General features: G+C 37.0%; 4 pseudogenes; 3 read left to right on the top strand and 1 right to left on the bottom strand.

Moving 5' to 3' along the window:
• The first annotated feature begins 481 nt into the window (after window positions 1-481).
• On the top strand, window positions 482-600 carry LOC137939582 (5S ribosomal RNA; annotated as a pseudogene).
• Window positions 601-2,581: 1,981 nt separating this feature from the next.
• Window positions 2,582-3,852, bottom strand: LOC137938248 (uncharacterized; annotated as a pseudogene).
• A 5,413-nt stretch (window positions 3,853-9,265) lies between these two features.
• On the top strand, window positions 9,266-9,384 carry LOC137939638 (5S ribosomal RNA; annotated as a pseudogene).
• Window positions 9,385-9,763: 379 nt separating this feature from the next.
• On the top strand, window positions 9,764-9,882 carry LOC137939641 (5S ribosomal RNA; annotated as a pseudogene).
• Window positions 9,883-10,099: the final 217 nt, after the last annotated feature.

Genomic DNA, 10,099 nt, shown 5'->3' on the forward strand with positions numbered 1-10,099 from the left:
CCAATGCACCAGATCCCATCAAACCTCAAAAGTTAAATGCGCTTGGATGAGACTAGTACTAGGATGGTTGACCTCCTAGGCAGTCCTCGTGTAGCACCCATTTTTCCTTTGCCACTAGTTAATTTCTCCCTCGCAATGCTACGGTTAGGGGCGGAAAAAACATATTTGTATATATAGTTTGTTTTCTTTTTTAACGATTTGAAATGTTTGGGTAGAAGAGAAGAGGGGAAAAAAAGAAAAAAAAGTACGATTTTGTTTTGGTTTCCGTTATTAATATAGTTTGTTCAGTTTCAACATGGACGATGAATGTTTTATTCTTTAAGCCAACAACATAAAACTTTTAAATTTTTACATCCTGATTTTTTCTTAAGATTTTAATTTTTTATTATATTTTATGGAGGAAATGTGGAAAAGACCGAAAAATACGGGGGGAGGGGCAAGCTAGGGAAGGGATTGGTAGGATGGAGACGGAAACACAAATGGGTGTGATCATACCAACACTAATGCACTGAATCCCATCAAAACTCCGAAGTTAAACGTGTTTCGGTGACTGCAGTACTTGGATGGGTGACCTCCTAAGAAGTCCTCTTGTTGCACCCCTTTTTACCTTTTTTTCCTTTGCCACCTACTAATTTCTCCCTTGTAATGCTGCGGTTAGGGGCAGCAAAACATATTTGTATATATAGTTTGTTTTCCTTTTTAACAGTACGAAATGTTCGGGTAGAAGAGAAGAGGGAAAAAACTACGATTTTGTTTTTTTTTGTCCATTATAAATGTAGTTCGGTTAAGTTTTGACATGGCTGGCAAACGTTTTATTTCTTTAATCCAATGACATAGCGCTCCTATTTAATTTTTTATATCTCGATTTTTCCTTAAGATTTTTATTTTTAATTTTATTTTATGCAAAGAATGTGGAAAAGACCGACAAAACACGGGGGAAGAGGGAAGCATAGGAAGGGATAGGTAGGATGGAGAGGGTAACACAAACGGGTGCGATCAATAAAATTTGGCATTTTGATAAATGTGGTAGAAAGAAAAAAATTCTGAGTATGATAGACAAGCTAAAACATTTTTGCAATTTCAGTTAATGTAATAAGAGTCAGTTTCTATTCTCTTTCTCCAATGAACTAACCCATCAGCTCAGAAAATAGTTTTCAGACATGAAGAAAACTGAATTTTCAGTATAAATGATGCTAATGCTGATAGGTTTCAGATCACCTTTGTGCTCACTCTAGGAAAGCAACACACAAAGTAATTGACTTCAGTTCTAATAGGGTTAGTCAACTCACGCAGGAGATGAACTTCAACCACATTATTCAGTTCATCTCTTGACATCGTTAGTGGAGCACCAGTGCATGATTCATGTTGATGAATCAAAAGAACCCAAAAATCATCTCAATAGTTTAATTTCGGGAATCCGGATTCCATAGTATATTGAGAATCATCCAGATGAAGCGGACGGGATGCCTCGAACCCTCGTCAATTTTTTTCTTTTCAGTCTCTCTTCTGCATTCTTCCCTCTCTCGGTCTAATTCTTTTCTTGTCTCTTCTTCCTCCAAATTTTTTTTCCTCCCTCTCGTTCTCCATCTCCCTTCTCCCTTCTGCCTCTTGTTATGAACGTCCTCTCGGCCTCCCACTCCCTTCTCCCTGTAGCTATTCTCTCTTCGCCCAAAATTCTTCCCGATTTCATTTGATTCCCCCATTTCAATTTTGATTTTCTTTGATATTTGACATTTCGGCATCAATTTCTTAAATTCTATTTCGATTTGGCTTCAATTTCACCCTTCGACTTCGGTTTTCCCCAAATTTAAGAACGTGCCTAAACCCTGAGTTTTTTTATATTATTTAGTGTTGTATTTGATTTAATTTTAATTTTTGTGCATAATATGTATTAATTGTTGCATAATTGTGGGATTTAGGGTTGGGGTTTATGGTTCAATTTTGTCTTCATAAGGTTTAATGTCGGGATTAGGGTTAGGGTTTAGTGTATTTAGGGTTTGGTGCTTGGTATTTTAGGGTTTATGTTTAGGGTTTATTGTATTTTTAGGATTTAGGTTTTTTTTAATTTTTTTAGGGTTCTCAGTTTTCTGGTTTTAGGGCTTTTAGGGGTTTTAAGGTCTAGGGTTTAGGGTTTAGGGTTTAGGTTCTGGTTCTAGAATTAGGGTTTAGGGTTAATAGGGTTTAGGGTTTGTGGTGTTGAGTCCAGTTCAAACAATGATGAGTCGCCTACAAAGGCGTCCATTAGCCAACAAAACCCGACCCCCATCACTGACGAGGTACATTTTGTAGTAGTTTCAAAATCATATGGGGCTCTACCACGGATTTTCAGTGAATTTGGACTTGATATGTGTGTTTTTGCAATGTTTAGTGTATCTACAATGGAAATAGTTTGGTTAATTTTGAAATGTTTTAGAATGTTGTTGAAAATTATTGAAGTGTTATAGAATGATTTTGCCATGTGGAGAGGAGATTCAGGCGTTATAAATATCCACCACATGGTATTTTATTTTTTGTGGTTTGATGAGAACCATCTCGGATTTAGATTATAAATGGCTGTAAGAAGACCATATTTTGCTCAATATTATGACATTTGGATCTTCGAAGAAGACAACAAAATGCTCGATCTCTTGGTCGAGCAAGTCAATATAGGGAACAAGTTGCCCAACATGGTTTGGAAGCATGAGGTATATATGGACTGTCGCCCCAATGTCCGAAGCACAATACCTCAGAACTTAGCTTTCCTTGCATTCAATATTGGTTTTTTTGGAGCTTCTTTCATCCCATTGAGATCATATTCTTCCAAGAAGAAAAGTTTGAGATATGGATCATATTGAAATGCCCTAATATGGGGGTTTGCTATCATAGATGCCTCTAGATGGAATCTACCATATGCAACAAATACAACAGCATCAACTGCAATACTATTAGGAATTGTAGGAGATGCACTTCCCTTGAAGACAAAGGTTTAGACTGTGGAACAATGATATCAGTATCAGAGTTAGCTAAAGCAGATATAATAGCTTTCACAGCTGCTGTGAATTGGATGGTTGCTGCCATTGCAATCTTTTTGTCACAAAATAACGCTTTAATTATATTAATGAGATGGTCTACATCAATTTTTATTTCAACGAAAACATATAAAGCAGGAATTTTGGTGTAATCTGTTGGGACTAAATAGCTATGCCTGTAATGGACCAAAAGATCCAGAAAAATCATCCACATAGCAGCATGCCCCATATGTGACATCACCCAAAATAAAGCACTCATCAATAGAAGCAAAGGTTTCAAAAATGTCTAAAAGAACAAGTGAGTACATGAGGAGACCTTCGGGGAATTGAAGGGTGACCCTTTTGGCGACGGAAGATACAATTCGCCATATTGATTTATGAATTTTGATGTTATAATTTGAGGGGAGCAGGGAAACAGCAGTATGGGAAGGATTGTTCAAGCAACTGTGGGTTGCGTCTCAATTTTTCTATCTGATGCTCCTTCGCACACCAGTCCCATTCCCTTGGGAAATTCCAATCTCTGTTTCGCTTCTTCCCATTTTCCAGAAATCTTGTAAGACAAATTCCGCAGAGATTCTTTCGACGAGTTGGCACTTCAAGTGGTTGGATGCTTACGTATTTCTTCATTGCTTCGATTACGGTACCTTGAGAGGATGTGAAGAGCTTCAGGATTATTTGGAGGCCAGGAATGAGGAGAGAATTCTTTCTCGCTTTCGGGAGGAGAACACAAGAAGAAGACGTCAATGCTGCAGAGTAGAGACAATTGATGACACTTCTTCTTAACCCCTTCGACTCGGTTCTTGAAAACCTTGCGGCGAGCCCTTTCGTCGCCAATGAACTTCATCTCGAGTTTAGATCTCACCATGGAAAATATGCGAAATCGAGAAGAACTTTGGGGAAACTGTGATAGGAGCGAGGAAGAAGTATGAGAGTGAGTGCCAGTTTTTTTCCACTTTCTGGTTACCACCCCCACTCACAAGTCACCATGGAAGAGCACACGCCGTATTCCTAGACGACCACCCAAGTGCGTAACCGACCTACCTTTTTCATGCCATTTTTTTTTTCAAAATGGATTCTCTATGCATGTTTAATGTCCCTCGCTCCCTCATTGTCTAAGCAAACAAGAGATCACAAAAAAATGCGACAAATTATGATTATTCTCAATAGTAAACAAAAAATTAAATGCAAGACTCTCTACGCGCAACGTCCCTGTTTCGGCAATAGAGACAAAGTCTTCTTGCAAGGGACTCTATTCACACCATCTCTATTTCGACAACAGAATCGTGTGCAATGGACCAGGCTTCACAGTCCTCAACAAAGACATCTCACTTGAAATTCTTTCACATCTACCCAAGAAATGACGGCTCAAGTGTGAAGCTATTTTAATGAAATGGCAGAATATGATCAAGAAAGTTAGCTTCTTTCACTGCCAAATCAATTGACTTCGGTTTTGTCTATCGCAAATACTACGACTATGGCTTCATATGTGAAAGTATGTTTTGTCACCTGGATGACAAAGGAGCACTCACGCTCCAAGACTCCCTTGTCTTCCCTTCACATCACAACGTCAAGAATATGGGTTCATGCAATGGGGTCATCTTCTAGTGCAAGAAAATCCACACTAATCTCAAGCTCTGTTGCTATCTCTACAATCCCATTACCAAGCATCTCATGACTCTTCCTCCATTCCCTCCTTTCAGAATGGCCCATGACCCCTTTGATAGTTGTTTCCCCTTTTTAGGTTTAATCCATTATTAGGTAGTTTCCCATAGATGTAAGGATAGTGAGCCTGAGTTTGGATTGTACGTTAAATGGGATTTGGACTAGAAATAAGCCTTAGTTTTATCCATCAACAGGAATAAACTAGACATTATTCTGAAAATTCCTAGAATTTTGTCTTCCATGACTGAAGGTATGCATCTTGGGTTACCGATTTTCTTTTTATGAATTTTATATTTTTTAAGAAATTATGATTTACATTTGGAATCTCTCGTCTTGATTAAAATACCATTATTTTTTTTTGTAAAATGTTGTCTATATTTTTTTCTGCCAAAAATAAAATAAAATTATGTGTCGTTTTCGAGTACAGGAGGACGTAGACTTACGATGAGGCCTTATGAGCCCCGCGCTTCTTCGAACACCAGTGGTGGCACATGTAACTGTCAATACATTGTGTGCCTAGCGGATCTCAATCACGCTGGTGCTTCCCGACTAGAGAGCATCCAGGAGAGGCAGTGATGTTTTCGAACAGCGTCCTCGGCCAGACAAGATGGCTGCACTGGTGTGCCAGAGAAGGTTGCGCATAGTGTGCTGGAGGTGTCTGCATGTTAGTGGGAACAGATGCGCCTGTGGGAAGAAAATGCCCATAGCCAGCCATCAGCCGTCGTTCGGGTTTGCAAAGGGGATCGTTGACGAGGGGAGTCGAACGACGGGGCTCGTTGTGTGTGTTGGCATCGAACCGTCGACGTTTTGTGCGAATTTTCTTCCTGACTCCCGGTTGGTCCCGTTCCTCACTTCCAGTCGCTTGGAGACCAGCGTTACACACAACTGATTCTCGGTCGAGAGTTGTTGCTTCGGTGGGTGGCAATGAACACCAGACAATGCGTCGAAGCACAGCCGAGAGGAACAATCACAGAGCACCGAGAGAGAGACGTTGTAATGGAATCCTGTGTACACCGATGTGTTGATCTCGTCGGACGCACACCGGTGACAATGGCAGCAGAGGAAGGAGACGGCGGTGCGGGGATGGTTAGTAGAGTCCTGAACGGATGAGGTGCCTGGCTATGAGCAACCGAGAGCGGCATGAGCGAACAAAGCAGAGACCGGTGTTGTGTGCGCCGGTGTTCCGTCCTCTCATTGGAGCACAGCCAAAGCCTGAAGCACGACATCATGATCTCCTGCTGTCCCGCACCACTGTACGTGCAAGAGCACCAAACGTGCTCACAGCCCATCCATGCCCAATGTTATCATTGGATACATTTAATTCAAATATAAACAATAGGAAAAATAGAATATTTTAGTTTTCATTCTTTTTCATTTTAGTGCATATGGATTAAATAATTGGATATGCATATATGAATGTTTAATATGCATGTGTTAGTTAATTTTTATCTGTATAATTTTTTTTTTAGGGTTTATGCAAACTTAATCTTCTATGCATATTATGATCGACCTAAATATAAGAAATTAATAATTGGCATAAATTTTAGTCAATTATTTTGATGTCATATTTTGGTTTACAATGGAATAATTAAGTAATAACCACAACATTCTTAATTATGAAAAATGTCTAGTGACATTAAATTTACTCACATAAAGTTAATGACATACAAATTTGTGAATAACCATGGAAAGCTAATAATTTAACCTCACGTGGTAATTGTTATATTTAAGTGATTAATTTGGATTGGATAGAAACATTTAAAACAATTTTTTAGTCGCCCACAACAATAGAAAATTCCTTTAGAGATAAATTTATGATGCCATTATAAAGTGATATAAATCATTCATGTGTTATAATCTAAGCCTACTGACAAGTTGATTTATTTGTTTGAATTTATTTACGTGGGTAAATATTCAATTTTTGGTTTCATTGCATGTTTTAGTAAGCATTGTTGTTTATTTTGTAATTTTTCAAACTTTATCTGTTTCGAATTTTAATTCCTCCAATATTATTCCTCTGAATGCTAATAATTAAGCTCTTTGTTGGTCATTTCTTCTATTAAATAACACTGACATATATGACTCTTTCATTAGCAAAATCATCACATTTTCTCTTGGTAGGTCATATATGACTCTTTCATATCAGCTTTTCATCTCATGGTCTATTTATTTTTTATAAGATTAACGTATTAGACTCAATTTGATAAAGTACTGAAATGTTTTTGGTTATTCAATTTGTTGTTCTTTATGCAATCCTCTGGTAATGTCATGAGTTACATTAGCACAAATGAGGAGAACCATGCTTTTAGTTCATGTTATAAAGTTATAATTGGATATCTTATTTTTATACTATGTTTTATTTGTATTTGTTTTATTTGAGTCATTAAAAATATTAGGCATACGAATTGATTCTTAAAATATTAAGAGTGAAAACAATTAATTGATTCTATAATGAGTACATTGTTTCTCTATTCGCAATAGAGAAAACTCACAGAATCAAAATAAAATTAAACCTACCCATGTTCCTCTTACAACTTGAATAGAACTCCTAATACGAAACAAAGTAAATCACTATTACAGAAAACTGATAGAATCAAAAGATTTCTTATGTAAGATTCTTTCCCATGAGACTCAAATAAGACTTTGTCATACTAATTCTTCCACCATGAGACTCTACCATGAAAAATCATATTAGACTCTTCCATAGTTGTTTCCTCAACACTCCCCTCAAATTGGAGTTCCTAACTTTCACATGAAAAGAAATTTTGATCTCGTATCCTTCTCACTTAGATGTTCTTTATTTCTAAAAAAAAAATTTACCACCACTACTCAACACCTCTTCTTTTGAACTTTTCCTTCTACTTCTCTCCATTAAGTGACCCTTTTCCTTTTAAAGAAGCCCAAATTGTACATAGTAAATACGAGAGAAGGAAGCATCACTCTAGCCAATCGATAAAACTCCATATTCCTTTCAAAATGGCCTATGTGTGAAACAAGACTCCTTTTCGATTTCAAAGGCAGACAAGCCCAATTTCAGTGCATGAAAAAAAGAAAGAGTATTCACTATTTTAATGGTAGCTCACAAAAAAATACTACTTTGGTGAATAAAAAAACTTAAGTCACTCTGACTATTGGGTGTACTCTTGTTCTATGTAGGTAGTGGAAGTATGGCCAGTGCTCTGAAGTGATAAAAAAAATACAAGAAGTTTCTTTACCTATACCAAAATTCTAAAATTTCTAGAGGACAATCAAAAGTGACCATTGTTTTACACCAAGGGGACAAAAGAAATAGAATGATAACAAAAAATTAACCAGAATAGTAACTAAACAATGGAGCACAAAATTGACTAAAAATGTTGACCACAAGAGTTTGACTAAACAATTGACCCAAAAAAAGTACCAGAATTTTAAGAATCCCAACATATGGCCTAACTTACTATGATGAAAGAAGGTTAGTTTGCCTCCCAAATGAAGAAGAAATAACTTAAAAGAACAAAAAAATGAGCTTTGAAAATAAGGGAAACTTCTTTGCACAAAATGAAGATGGTTTACACTCGTGGTTACAAAGCCTACTTATATGCAAACTAGGGATAAGAATCCTTATCCCTTCATATTACATGGATCAGTATGATCTTCTCACCTAAGTATGAGGTTTATCCCTTTATTTAAATTCAAACTTTTCATTATCACAAATGCCTAAATAAGCTCATAAAATATAATTCAAGAGCATTTGAATCGATCCGAGTTAAAATTTTAAATTTTAAACGAGACATAGAAATTGATAGCCAACCTCTACCGCTTGAATGCACGCGCGCCACTCACCTACACACGTGCCTTGCCTAAGTGGCTCACCCACGCACCTCACCTACATCCTCACCCATGCCTGGGTGGGGGCAAGGGTTGGGTCGGGATTAATTAAATAACACATTTAATGTAATACGAAACTATCTTGATCATAGCTAATACTAATTAATTAATGACATTATGTATTTTGTAATCATATCATTACTGATTAAGTAAGAAATAATTAAATACCTGATGATTTTTGCTAATTAATCGGCCAAGTGACCTATTTAATGTAATAACTAATCAATTATTTAATAGAAAAAGGAATAAGCACGTACTTATCTAATTAATTAAACACATTCTAGTTATATAATTAGGATGGGTGACTTCCTGAGAAGTCTTTGTGTTGCACCCCTTTTTGCCCTATTTTCCACTGCCACCAGCTAATTTCTCCCTCACAATGCTGCGGTTAGGGGTGACAAATCATATTTGTATATATAGTTTATTTTCTTTTTTAACGGTTTGAAACTTTCGGGTAGAAGAGAAGACGGGAAAAAAGAAAAAAAGTATGATTTTGTTTAGTTTTTCTTTATTAATGCAGTTCGCTACACTTTCGACATGGACGATGAATGTTTTATTCTTTAATCCAACAACATAGCACTCCTTTTTTTATTTTTTATATCTTAATTTTTGCATAAGATTATAATTTTTATTTTATTTTATGTAGGGAATGTGGAGAAGACCGACAGAACGCGAGGGGATAGTGAAGCCGAGGAAGGGATTGGTAAGATGGAGAGGGTAACACAAACGAGTCCGATCATACTAGCACCAATGCACCAGATCCTATCAGACCTCAGAAGTTAAGCGTGCTTGGATGAGACTAGAACTAGGATGGTTGACCTCCTAGGAAGTCCTCGTGTAGCACCCATTTTTTTCCCATTTTCCCTTTTCCACCAGCTAATTTCTCCCTCGCAATGCTATGGTTAGGAGCAGCAAAACATATTTGCATATATAGTTTGTTTTCTTTTTTAACGATTCGAAACGTTTGGGTAGAAGAGAAGAGGGGGTAAAAGAAAAAAAAGTACGATTTTGTTTTGTTTTCCGTTATTTCAGTTTCAACACGGACGATGAATGTTTTATTCTTTAACCCAACGACATAACGCTTTTACTTTTTTATATCCTGATTTTTGCTGAAGATTTTAATTTTTTATTTTATTTTATGGAGGGAATGTTGAAAAGGCCGACAAAATACGGGGGGAGAGGGAAGCCGAGGAAGGGATTGGTAGTATGGAGAGGGAAACACAAACATGTGCGATCATACCAACACTAATGCACTGAATCCCATCAAAACTCCGAAGTTAAACGTGTTTTGTCGACTGCAGTACTTGGATGGGTGACCTCCTAAGAAGTCCTCTTGTTGCACCCCTTTTTACCCTTTTTACCCTTTTTTTCCTTTGACACTAGATAATTTCTCCCTCGTAATGCTGCAGTTAGAGGCAGAGAAACGTATTTGTATATATAGTTTGTTTTCTTTTTTAACGGTTCGAAATGTTCGGGTAGAAGTGAAGAGGGAAAAAACTACGATTTTGTTTTGTTTTCCATTATTAATGTAGTTTGGTTAAGTTTAGACATGGCCAGAGAAT

The sequence above is a fragment of the Aristolochia californica genome, unplaced genomic scaffold (genome assembly GCF_029961685.1).
Source record: "Aristolochia californica isolate CCGP_79_NKW_82.1479 unplaced genomic scaffold, dmAriCali1.0.hap1 SCAF_8, whole genome shotgun sequence".
In the NCBI taxonomy this organism is placed as follows: Eukaryota; Viridiplantae; Streptophyta; class Magnoliopsida; order Piperales; family Aristolochiaceae; genus Aristolochia; species Aristolochia californica.